Here is a 13,741-nt window from a genome sequence, read left to right as displayed (position 1 = left end):
TCGAGTATTATTCGATGGAATTCAAGCGTTTCTTTCTACCAAGTCGTTTCCGCGTGCGTGATTGTTCCAAAGAATTAAAAATTTGATGGATACCAGAGGTGCAGCGGAATGGAATTTTTCATAGAAATTTTGTACATTTACAGAATTTATGGAATTTTATAGCGCAATTTAGGGGATTCGATCGTGAAATGATTTACTGGAAAATGGATGGGAAGCGTTTTTCTCTCATTGCATTATTTATCTATTCGTGTACCATCCATTCTGATTTTTACAGCGTAAATATTATATTTATCATACTTCGGTCCCGTTCGATAAATTTCTCCACAGAATTTTCTCTAAAATTAAACAACAAAATTTCACCACATACAGCGATAAGCGTATCAAATCACGAAGAAAGAAGAATCGTGATCGTTCCATGACGCCTAATTCGCGTCCCACGTTTACGCGTTTATCGCAGCCTAACGTGATCTAGTCGATTCATCGACTCCAATTGATACGATGAACGCAACTCTGCTTTTTCTCGTGTAGCTCTTCTCGTATCAAAATAAAACGCCACTCTATTCTCCGTTTTACTCTGCGTCATTTTCAACTTTTACTTCCAATCTTTAATATACCTGCTACATAACGCGTTGTACAGCGAAAAATAAAAAACACGCTGCGCGCCTCGACTTCTTCCAACTACCGTCCGACTCAGAAAATGTTAAATGCGAATCGATACGACCCAGCCGCCGACGAAGTGCACGCGCACGGACCCATACGAGAGAATGTTAAACCGAAAAATTCCTTAAAATCCCCTTTTATCCTCGTGAACCCTTCGACTCTACTATTGGCTTGGCAACTAAGTGATCGCGGATTTTCTCATTAGGTGGTACTGACAGAATCCGCAATCACTTAGTTGCCAACGCAATAAATCACGAGGACGGGAGAAACCGTCCGTCGATCGTGCAAGAGCCACGAGCGGCTTCTCGAAGCAGCCGAGAGGAAGCGTTCCTCGATCGTACAGAAACGTGTACGACAACGACGAACGAAGGAGGGAAAGTGGTGGAGGAATCGGCGGCAGCCGTCTGCAATCTCCGTACACGAGTAATAACTTCATGTTAGCGAGCAGTTGTTTGCATATCGTGCGGTATAGTTAGGTATAGCTGGCCTCGCCAGGCCAGATTCGACCGGCCTCGGGTCAACGACGCGAAACGCCGATCGTCGCCGCAGAGACGAGACAGTTTCCTAGGGACGAAACTTTGCTGGAGCTCGTTGGCAACGCGGTGAAGATCGTTCGCCGTGTTCGATGGTCCGGTAACGTCGAACGTTACGCTCGTTCTTTCGGCTTGCAACCTTTCGGAGGAAGCTGAGTTTCTTGGCCGAAGCGAGTCGGATCAACGAGGGACACAATACGACGTCTGGCCTCGTCCCCGACCAGAGAATAAAGCTTTCGCCCCTTTCGAAAATGGTTCTTGGTTCTTGGAAGGACGAGTTTTATTTTGCACGGATTCGATTTATCGGTGAATGGTCCTTCAGGCTGATCCTTTCTTATCTTTAGTTGCAAGAATGTGGATTTTAAGTGGAACGAGAGTAGAAAAAATTTCAAAGCGCAAAGATTCACGCAAATATTGCGAATAATGTACGAAAGTATACAAAATATAGAGAATGTAGCACCTGTTACGGTGTATTGTAGCGAGTGAAACGAGTCTCTGTTTATAGGTTGTAGATTTTTATTTGTCTTTCAAAAATATGAATTTGTATAAATATTCACGATGTACCGATCAGTGTTTTCGAAAGAATTTGGATTTACAGTGAAAATTACTCTCGCGCCATGTAATTTTATATTTGAGTAAAAACTGGAGAGGACGATTTCCATTCGAGTTTTTCACCCATGTTCTTCAAACGCTGTCGAAAGAGATTAAATTGGGATGGGACTAGTAATGAATTTAACGAGAAAAGATGTAGATGAAGATTGGTGTATACGGTGTGCAATTTCATATTCCAAGAGAATAATTTCCATTAAAATTTTTTATGGAAATTCCTCCAACGTTTTCACAGATTTTTTTCAAATTTCGCAATTAACTTACAGATAAAATTCATCGATTTTATCTGACGTGCGATGATAAAATCGACGAGTTTTATCTGACATTCGATTAAATGTTTCAAAAGAACGTATTTATAAGCAACTACGATAAAGGAAATATAATCGCTCGACTGTACGGTAGAAATATATTTAGAGAGGAAAGGAAGCGCAGCACATTGAAGCGAAAAATTGTAAAATCAATCTGCAATATAAAATCAACAATGGAGCAGCTGAAAGAGTGGTTTCCATCGATCTAAAATTTTGTTCACCCGTTCCGACCTATGTACAATAATGTCCCGAATCAACGAATGGAGTAAATTGCTCGTGTGCAGTATGTGGGAAATACAAAACTTCGAATACGATCTTCTCACGAAATTCGTGTTCAGCACAATATCGCACACGCAAAAAATATGAGGCAAATCGATGACCCGAGCTTCGAGTTCCATAATCGAGTACACGTGCACTCGATCGCAGCTTTTCCAACCGAATTTCTTTACACGTAGTAAATGCACATTGCAATTTTTTACGGTCGTACGCGCGTGAATTGTAAGAAAAAGATGAAAAAGAAAAGTGGTAATTGTATTAAAAAATAATTATACAATTAATTAAGTAACAGTAAATAACATCATTATACTTTATTTTAGTATAGTAATTTTGGGTTGAAATCGATCGAGTTGATAACGTGTGAATTTGGACAATTTGTTTCAATTTTCACGCGTGTATCCTGTTGAATTATTATTCTTTAATAAACGATATTTCGCTAGGACTTCGATTTATACTTTCACTTTCGTATTACGTGAAATTGTTATTTTTCGATGAACGATGTATCGAACAAGATATCAATTCGTATTGTTGTTCATTAGCGGTACATCAATCGAAAACATCATTGTTACATCGTATATTACTATACTATTAAATATAAACGTTGGAAGGTTCGTATCGTCAAAGAATTTATTAATCGTTTAAATTCGCGAATGTTTCTGTAATTCAGTGTCACGTATGGGCAACTTTTATAAATCACCCTGCCTCGATTTAGCAAACACGTTTAACGCTTGAATTTTATCCAGAGATAGAGTAGCTGTCGCATTTATCAAAAATATTGGAAACGTGAAAATTTCCAATGGAAACGGTAACTCATATTTACTGAACCCGCGTAAAGATTAAGTTAACGCAATTAACGAGAAACTGTCCACCAATGAAATGTAGCACTGTGTATCAGTTTTTCATTTTTACAGTGCTGCAGCTGAAATTCGTGAAATAGAGTTATCGGTATCGTTATATATTCCGGGCCTTTTTTCCGTTCGCTCGTAAATTTTCCGCCATAGCGGCGCCTTCTCAAGTAATTTTACAATTTACCACGATTTTCTATAGGCTCGTTCCGATAAACGAATACCCTAACTTGCTAAAAGAGATCATCACCTGACAATTATCAAATTCGATAATTGTTAAACGATAATTTGACGTTATATCAAATTTGACAATTAACTTGGTGGCACTATCCTAATTTTTCGATAAAATTACGCTATTTTGCGACAGTGTCGCAATTCAAAGTAGACGCTTGTTTCGATCCCTTTTAAACGATAATCGATGCATACGAGCAATATCTGATCGGAGAACCTAAAAATCCAGAAACTATCAGCACCATGTTAAGAAGCAGTGTATCTTCGTCCAGTCGCAGGGAAACGCGATCGCGTTGAAACGCGTCAACGGGAGTCGTAAATTCCCATTACGATTATAACAATCGACACCACCATCCTTATTTCTTTTTTTTTATTTTATTTTGGTTTTTTACAATTTGTCCTTATGGACATTTGGTAAAGTGCTATATCTTATTGTTAAAAAAAAAATAAATAAAAATAAACATAGCATGTGGGTGGCTACCCCCAGCGGGGTGCCAGCTTCGTTTTTTCTAAGTTATATCTTTTATGACCCTTATTTCTTGTGGGATAATAGGGGTGTTTGTTGTGTAATAAAACCGTAGTCTACAGTTCTATAATATATATATTTGCAATAACTTGCAACGCTTGATGTGGCGTCGTTTAAATTTATAATATTCGCTCGATGTCGCGTAGATTGTAGCGATGGCGATATCCTGTTATTGGATCAGGAGTTGACTGACTTCGCAAAGATTTAAAGAACAATATTTGAGTACTCAAAGTTTAGAAGAACAGTAGATGACTGTTATAAGGTTAAGACTTGACGACACAAAGATTGGAAGAACAGTATTTGACTACTGCAAGTTTAGAAGAACGGTAGTTGACTCGACTGCCCGAAGATTTGTAGAACAGTAATAGACCCGTCTCGTGCTATTAAGGAGGAAAGCTCGGTGTGGGTGTGTCTTGAGCTAAGAACGCGGATTTGTTGTTCACACTTTTCGGTAGAAAAGCGAGGGTAACGATCCGCGATGCCCATTGGTTATAGCCAATGTTAATAAATAAAATGCGAGGAGAAGATCTCGTGCAGATGTGGCTCATAGGTGTCCTTGTTCATGAGAAATATCTGCTATTTCGCTAGGCAAACATCCGCTTTCCCCGTAATAAGTAAGACAATAAACCTAAGGACTGTTTTAATGACCATCCATAAACCGAAAATACTTATATGAATAGAGATTAAGATAAAAAATTCGGTTTATGGCGGTTCCTTGGGTTTATTGCGGGTAAGTGTAACGACGTGTAGGCCTGGGCGACCAAGCTAGGAGGGACGTCGCACGGACCATCTCGCGCGACGTAACAAGCAATGAATTGTAAAAGGCAAAATGTGTTCGCTATTGAATGAATAATCGATAACTTTGGACTTTCTATTCCAAACTATTATCCATTTATCCTTGAAAGATGTGATTTTCTTTATTCTATCGCTTCTTCTAGCAAACCGATTAATATAATTATATTCCTATTTCGATAAAACTCAAAATTACAGTAATTTGTCAGAGGAGCTGGTATATTTATAATGACCGCAAGCCAGTCATTTTGATGGACTTACAATGACCGATCGGCGAATCGTACGAGATAAATTTGTAAATGTGACAAGTCCTTTTTATGCCAGAGGAATAAGGAAAGAAAGAGAGAGAGAGAGAAAGAGAGATAGGAAGAAGTAACACACATTATTAGCGTTATAAACGTCAGTTTAATGCTTCGGGATATACCGAGGAAAAAATAAACGCAACCGCGGCAGAAAATTCCTTTTCTACGGGTCAAAGCAGCCACGTCACCGCTCGAGCATCCGATCCTCGAAGGTTACCATTCCACGATTCCTTCCTCGATCCTTACCACATCCACTCAACCCTACATTTCCTCATTTTTCAACGAGGAATCATCACCTGCTACGAGATACCCTGTACACGTTTCGCTCCCTAAGTGGGGGACGGAACTGGATTTGAAAGAGAGAAGAAGCTAATACGAACGAAACTTATCACGGTTGGCAAGCAAACGATAATTTAAGAGTCGAATATCGAATTGATAATAAGAATGGAGCGTGAAAGAATGAAAATTGATCGAACAGAAAAGGCGGAAGATATAATACGTGTTCTGTTACGCACGATGTCATGAACACGAAAGCAAGGAATTTTAACAACAAGAAAAATAGTCGCGTTTTCGCTAGATTCTTCCGACTGGTTTTATTCGTCCTGTTTCGTCGCGAAAGACTCGCCAAGATTCAAAGATCGCGTTAATTTACCTCTACCTCGACAAGATCGTCGATATCCTTGGATCTGCTACAAGTTTCTAGGCCAGTTTTACTCTCGTTTCGACGAAAAGAAAGACTCGGCCGCGAAATTTGCAACGAAACGCCCTATCCATATTAACGACGACTCTTTCGTGTTTTTCTTAAACCCAAGAAATTTCTCAGCGCTGGAAAAACACGATTAAGTAAAAAACGATGTAAAGAACGCAGCAGGGTTACGAACGACAAGGAAAATAATCTTCTTAATCCCAAAACAAACTACGTACGCTCATCCGCGTTACTACGATCCATATTTATAGGAAAAAGCCGTTGGAGAAAAAAAGCAAACGGCTGAACGAGGCCGAAACGTCTCGCACGTTGCCTCGAATCTCCGCGGAACGAGTATAGGATCTGTTGCAGAGGTTACAAGGGTTCCCTTCGAGGGAATTCCAGGAGGAGACGGCCACGTTCCCCGGAAACGACAACGCGATCCTTCCATTTACACCGTGTCACGACGAGTTCGGGACACCGTCGGGAGAGAAGCGGCCGGGTAAACGAGATAAATAGAGGGGGAGGCCCGGGGGACAGGGGAATATATTTGCATGGGCGAATTGGAACACCTGGATGCGCGTGTATGTCCGCCGAGAGAAATTGCACGGAACGTCCTTGCTCGTTCCAAGCGAAACCGAGGGCTGGTTAATTCGAGGAAAGTGTCCGGCTAATCTGCGCTGCGATTTTCTCCGATGACTTCCACCAGCTCCATCTTCTTCGAATCACTTTTTTAGTTATATTCTCGCTCCGTGTATGCACGCGTTTAAATTCCTGTCGTTCATTTTAATACCAGAAATATACACCGGTTCTCTCTTATTTAATATTCGTATCCTGTCCTTAAACGAGTATTTTACTGGCTAGTATTTTACGTAGTTTTGAAAGAAAATTAAAAATCTACTTGTGCAAATAAAAACGAGTAAGGGAAAATAATCGAAGATACGAATTCGCGATCTTCCTCCATCGATTATAGTAAATTCGAAACAACGTTAAGTTACGTTATAACGTTGTGACGTACGATATCGATGTAATAGACGTACCACGTACTATGAAAAAGAACATATGGTTTCAAGAAAATGTATTCGAACCAAGACTAACCAACCTATCCTATTTGACTTATCCTCTAATAAGTCTAAATATTAAATTCTCCCCTTACATTCTACCCTTAAAACCAAACAAAATAGCGTTTCACAGACTTTACCTTTATCCTTCGGCAGTCCTTCTGGCATTCGTAAAAATAACAGAGTGGAAGATTTCTGGGACCATTTAGCCGATTCAGAACGACTAGAAAAAACACACACGGAAAGAAGCTTCAAGGTAAGAGAGAAAAGCGAGAAGCAGCTGGCTGGATGACGTCACTACCTGTCTTACAGGCTTTGCCAACACCCCTTGGGGTATGGGTCAATCTTGGTACACACCCGAGAGTTTTGTCCAACTATTCCAAGTGGCGCAACTTCATTTGCGACCGGACCACATTTTCCGGAAACGCTATACGCGGTGACTGCTAAGTTTCCTCAAGTATTTCCACAGAAGGTTACGTAACGTCTCGACGTGTCCTGTCTCTATGCGGGTATAATACACGAAGGCGAGAAGGTATTCCACTTGCAAATTTTGTAGGAAAATTTAACGATATGCCATTAAGGACGAGGGCATTTTCCTGCTGTTTTGCTACTGAAAGCGGCCAACGAGCCGATAATTGTGGTATCGGAGATTTAATTGAACAAGCGGCAATTGCAGAGTTTGAGGGAGAACGGTGGACAGTGGGGAAATTAATCGTTCGGAAATGTGAACGTTCGAGCGTCGAATTTTTATACATTCGAGAATTGATATTTTTATGAAATTAACGTTTGGAGAAGGATCGAAGCTGTCGATATTTAATTATGCCATGAATATCATTCTTCGATTATTTGCAACGATACGGTAAAAAAATATCATCCGTATCGACGAGGAAAGCATTTTAAAAATTCTCTATATTGAATTTAAAATATTTTCGAGTATAGAACTGTGTACAATATTCGTACGGAATATTTTAGTAACGTGTATCATTCGTTATCCATTCAACAGAGATAAATATTGATTAATAATTGTTTGTATGGCATTGGTAAACGTCTGAAAAATTATGCGCAACGATAAAGCGAACACCCCGTACATTTTTTTTTTTTTATTTGCCATTATTTATACTTTCTATATAGACGTAGAACAATCGAAGAGGAAAAGTCGTGTGAAAAAACGATTTCAGTTATAATCGAGTAAGCGCATTCTGCCAGCTAATTAAAGTTAGTAGCTGTAATTGCGCAGCACTCTGTATATATTATTATACCCCGCCATTATCTAGTATTTGTATGAGAATAATTAGCGGAATGATTGTGGTTAACGACTAATTAACGACGTTAGTATACGGGCAATCTTAATGTACACCATTGTAGCACGCCTTCGAATGGTTCATTTTCAACGTTAACGTTAAGTTAGTAAACGGGGAACTGCAATTTTCCTTTTATATAGCTTGATTCGTTTTAATTCGTTCCACTATTCCATGTAACTGTTCTTGGATAATGAACGACGCAATCGATCTGTCATTTAAATTTAAGCGCATGTCGATGAAGAATACGTTACGCAAGATGATGTCACGACGTTGACTCACAGGTTGATTTAATTTAATGGGAAAAGAAGCGTAACGTAGGTTAGTGTCGAACGAACAAGACGAATAAAAAATATCTAAGGTTATACGGTATACGTAATAGAAATAACATTTAAATATTCCTTTCTTTAAACAGAGTATTAGAGATTAGGTTACGTAAAACGTTCCGGTAACCTACGCTTACACGATAAATCGATTTTCGTCGGTATCGATCGTCGATAGACGATAATTCTAGATGCAATTTGTTGGTAATTACATAGAAGTAATTGACTGTTCCGAACGTTTATGACAGACTTAACCTCTTAATGCTTCGTACGATATGTACATATGTTACATACTAAATGTATCCATTTTGAAGGAGATTTGTAATCATGAATATCTTAATCGATCCATGTTTATTACATTATATTCAAATAATATTGTTCGTTGGTTCCAAATGTTGTCAATTTAATCATGACAATCGTATTTCATTACAGTATTAATGAAATTTCAAAATATTTTATGTAACGCATACAATATATGTGCATATACGCAAAAGTGTTTCTATGGTATGTATTCAAACGAGCCAGTGTATGATTCACTATTATTATTATATTATACGACTATATAATCTTTTGTTAATAATCCGAGCATTAAAGTGTTAAACGTACATAAAACGCAGCCAGATAAAGTTACAACGTTGTAAAATATTGCAAGTTTTATAAACTACCGTTAGTCACGATACATCATATAAAATAAGGTTATGTACGAACCAATTTAGCGAAGACCACTTCGTAAATCCTTTTGTTCGAATGAAACACACCCGTAAAAGCATCCCATTGCGAAAGGATCGGTCGTTCACGGAAGAAAATGTTAATTAAAATGCTTTACGTTCCGATCGCGTTTAATCGCCGTTAAGGTCAACGGTTTCCGATCGTCGATATACACTACTTCAGACGCGTGTACTTATTTATGTACTTGTAACAAATATAATGTAATTCGAACGCTTAAGATAAGGACAGCGAATCGAATTAAAACGGGAAACGTATCCGGTTCTACGGCTAACGGCTAATTACTTGACGATAAATTTGAACTACGATTGAACGTCGCGTCGAATCGAATGGTTGCACGAAACGAGAGATCGATTATACGTGCAAAAGACGCCAACGACCGGTGGCCGGCGACTTTCAACCGTTTTTTTCTCAAACTATTATCGACCAAGTAATTCGCGTAAACAATATCGTAACGTCTTCTCCGAATTTACTGTTATCGTTGCTTCAAAGAAATCAACGCGGATTGTCTTCATCGTAAATAGAAGTGTGAACTTTCTATGACTTTCCACGGCATGTATTCGCAAAAGAAATTAAGGTTAGTCGTCAACAATATCGATTCCACCATATTGAATTCTAGTTTCTTGTTATTAAAACGTGTGATAATTTAAAAAATAAATAGTTATTAAAAGAATACGTAACAACAAAAGAAAGATGACAAGTTCTCGTTACGTTATCAGTCTTTTAATTATTTTCATACTTTCTTTATAACGCTTATGTGATTGTGATACAAGTACTCGAGTGTTTTCTCACGTGATTTCAACCATTGTGTACGGGTAGGTGTTCCTGAAAGAATATATATTCTCATGTTTTTTTCATTACACTTCCCGTCGTCGTACCGTATCGACTAACAAATGGTTATAAAATTTTTGAGCAATTTCGATTTGGATACAATGGAGGAATAGCGAATAGGTTGCGAAAAAAGAATGGTGTCCGGACAAGAAATTAATATGGCTTTCAAAATGCTGTCTCCGCGTCGGATATACGAAACCCGCACGTTTTCCTCCGACCAGATGGTCTATTCACATAACACTCCATTCAACTTCTTCACAAACGGCTACCATGTTCCCAGTGAGTTTCCATTAAACTTTCGAAAATTTGTCGAAAGTTTACCCCTTTTAATGGAGGCTTTAATAACTCCGCGCGAAAAAGTGTCTTTTTCATTCGATTCCTTTTACTACCGAAACTTTTAATCACTCTTCCATAAAGAATACTCGTCTCAAATCGGTAAAATTTAGAAATATTTTGCGTAAAAAATACCAACGGTAGTTACGAGATCGACAATTTCATATTTCCTTGCATATACATACATACGGTGGCTACGAATAGTATCTATTCATAACCTTAGTTTCCAATCAAGCGTTTTTCTATCAGGTTTCCATTTTTATAGTATCAAATCTGTGATATCATAAATAACATCCATGACAATGACAAAGATTACACGATATATTCGATACTTCGTTAGTGGAGAAAATTGAATATCCGCTGAACAAAAGTATCTTTCAGTATCGGTTTAATCTCAAAAGAACAAAAAACAGAAAAAAATTGACAACCATCGTTTTTGACGCGAACTCTTAAATCCCACGCACACAGAGAGCCATAGAGACGCACGACGGCTGCCCAGTCGAGACTTGTTCGAGACAATCGCGCGCGTCTCACGGATCGCGAAGAAATCGCATCGTCGCGTCGTCTAACCTCAATGACACAATCGAGCGGAGGCAGTGAACTTCTCTCTGGCGTCGGACTATTTCAAGCTCTCGAAACACGGCAGGACAAGAGAGAGAAGAAAACCAGTTCACCGCGCGCGTAGAGCTACGTGACTTACGTAAAATATAATACGCTTCCGAGGAAAGACGCGTCGTAACACACGTAAATACGTACGGCTACATACAAACACGTATACATAGACGTAGACGTAGGCGTACGTCATCACTTGGATCATTACTCGCAAAGGACAAAATTCATCGACTTACGTCAACTGCAAGCTCCACTCTCAATCGATACACCACGATGTCTCTCTCACACTCTGTCCGTCTGCGTTGCTCTTTCACAGCCGTTCGCTCCGTCCCTTTGTTCCTATCGTCCCGGTAGATTCTCACCAATAAACACCAAAACAAAACCCAACAAGGATAAACGCATAGAAGGAAGAAAGGAAGGAAGGAACACAAGACTATATTTTCGACGGGATCTTCCTTTGTCACGATAATCACGGAGAACGGCGAACGATAGGAAATAAGAGGGGGACTAGCACGAATAGAGAGAAAGAAACAAGAGAAAAACGTCGAACACAACACACACGCGGGCCGCGATTCCGGCGCACAGCTGGTGGAACGTCGTCGTGCGCGTTACGCTGTGTCGGCCACTCGAAACTCCGGCTGGCGTTTCAAGGGCAAGGCTAGCCCTCGTCGTCGAAGGAACGCGGTATTATCATGACTGTACGAACGAATAATTACGCGTCCAACGATGCGAAAGACGGATTATACAACGAGTGACCTTGCCGCGAACCGAACCGAATTTTCGTCGTAGAGAATCGCAAACGACCCCGGTCGAGCTTTTGTTCCGTATCAAGAGGAGAAACCGTACTCGTCGCGAACCGACTCCCTCGATGGACGCGACGATACTGAGGCGCCGGCGTGTTTATTGCCCCCACCACCGACCGCCCCCCGCTGCTTCTACCAACCTATCCCCACCACTCGCGCTCTCCTCTTTCCTTCACCGTTTGAACCATGTAGGACTCTTCCCCTATCACGCCGCTCCCCCTACCACCAGCTTCCCGTTCGACCCTTTCCTACCTTCATCCCGGGGTCTCAGCTGTCCTACGGGTGTTCTGCTTCAAAACCTTCTCCCTCCTACTCATTCTGTCGTTTTATCCTCGTTCCTTCCGCGTCCTTTCCCTATTTCTATTCCTGTCGCTCGCAACCCTGATCCATCCACAACGTCCTTGTTCGCTAACGATTCCCCTACGTTGTTCCTCTCTTTCGTTATCCATCTCGCTCTTACCTACGTCGTTCAAGTTGCACCGTTCCTTTCTTTCACGCGGTTGAATTCGAGTCATAAACTGGGTCGTTATGTTCACGGTGGCACACGCGTGTTTTCGTCGTTTCTCCAGCTTTTTCTCGAGTTTTCTAGGGAAGAGGAATAAATACCATGGCGAAAGGTATTGAAAGCACAGGGCTCCCCCTTGGAATCTACGCGCTTTAAAGAGGGTAAAGCCTGACCGAGGATTAGCCGACCGAGTCTCTCGCGACGAATCCGACGTCAGTGACGTAAACTGCGCCAAGGATTCACCCTCTCGCGAGACCAGCGACTATGCAAATGTAGGCTGCGCTGAAAGAGCTGCGAATGTCGATCCTGCCACTTTCGACCCGGAGAATGACTGGTCGCAATATGCAAGGGATTCTGCTTTTTCTATTGTTTTATCTTATATAATAGAGCCCATGTAGAATATGATGAACTTTCGCAGATTCTTTTTTTAGCGAAGGGTCAAGGTGACTTCACTGGAGATCGTAATTTATAGTTTAAAAGTTAAAGGTTAATCCGTTTGCCTAGTCGAGTGACATTCGATTAGGTGTGCGACTTTCATTTATTTTTAATAGATATTCTTCTTTATTGCAGGAGGAGAAAATATTTTTTGCGAGGTAGGAACTGTTTTTCTTTCTCTCTCTCCGAGATGTGGTAAAGATGAAGAGCGATGCATGGATGGAAAATTGATTTAGAGAAGCTGCAGTTGTTTGATTGCACTCGTAAACAGTTTATGGAACGACTATTCGATGGAGGTAGAAAAATTTAGTTATCGCGCGATCCTTTCGGTCTTTTGCCGGACTAAATTCAATTATTCTCCTCAATTAACCTAGTTTTACTTGAAAAAAAGGCCAGGAACACGTTCTTCTACACCATAGTTCTACGATTCCTTCGTAACGAAGTTTCTTTTATTTACACACCTAACAAACCTGCGTAAATATTGTAACACGGATTCGAAAAGTAAATCAGCGCGGCAGACATAATCCGTGCGCAAACGGAGAAACTAGCTTCGAAATAATCCGAAGATTTTCTTCTCCATGTTCATTTTTCACTCCAATTTTATCTTCTTATAACTTAATTTAGATAGTAAATCAAACGTACTAAAAATGTTATTATTTTACCTAAAGTCACGCGCAGCTTCCTTTTCATTCTGATAAATAATTTATTTAAGCGAGTACCTCTTCAAAATTCTACCATTTTATACCACTCTATAGATAGAAACAACGTCCTTATAAAAATTCTATTTTCTCAAGGAAATATCCTTCTGTTATATTCATTTAGAATTTTAACAACGATTACGCGTATCTAAAAAAGAAGTAAAATTTTACGCGTTTGTTCCTTCTTGTTTTACAAATCTCGTGAAATCCATACCTTCGGCAAAATCTGCTTCCGTCGACCAAACAATAGAGTTCATTTGGCTCGACAACAGAGTTCGACAGAGTATCGTGTCTGCCGTAAGAGGCGCAAGTCAAATTCTAGAATTTAATCCGCCCTTCTTTCGCTGCC

At 40.0% G+C, this 13,741-nt stretch overlaps 1 protein-coding gene across 7 annotated transcripts in view; it reads right to left on the bottom strand.

Moving 5' to 3' along the window:
- Window positions 1–11,844, bottom strand: part of LOC132912629 (ankyrin repeat domain-containing protein 50-like) — a 216,429-nt gene extending 204,585 nt beyond the window's left edge. For all 7 annotated transcript variants that reach the window (XM_060970267.1, XM_060970276.1, XM_060970212.1 and 4 more), the window contains exon 1: window positions 11,188–11,844. The gene's annotated coding sequence lies outside the window, so the exon portion shown is untranslated. The remainder of the gene's footprint in view (window positions 1–11,187) is intronic.
- Between the last annotated feature and the right edge of the window lie 1,897 nt (window positions 11,845–13,741).

The sequence above is a fragment of the Bombus pascuorum genome, chromosome 1 (genome assembly GCF_905332965.1).
Source record: "Bombus pascuorum chromosome 1, iyBomPasc1.1, whole genome shotgun sequence".
Classification (NCBI taxonomy): domain Eukaryota; kingdom Metazoa; phylum Arthropoda; class Insecta; order Hymenoptera; family Apidae; genus Bombus; species Bombus pascuorum.
Note: the sequence above shows the minus strand (reverse complement) of the source record. Positions and strands in the feature narration are given on the sequence as shown.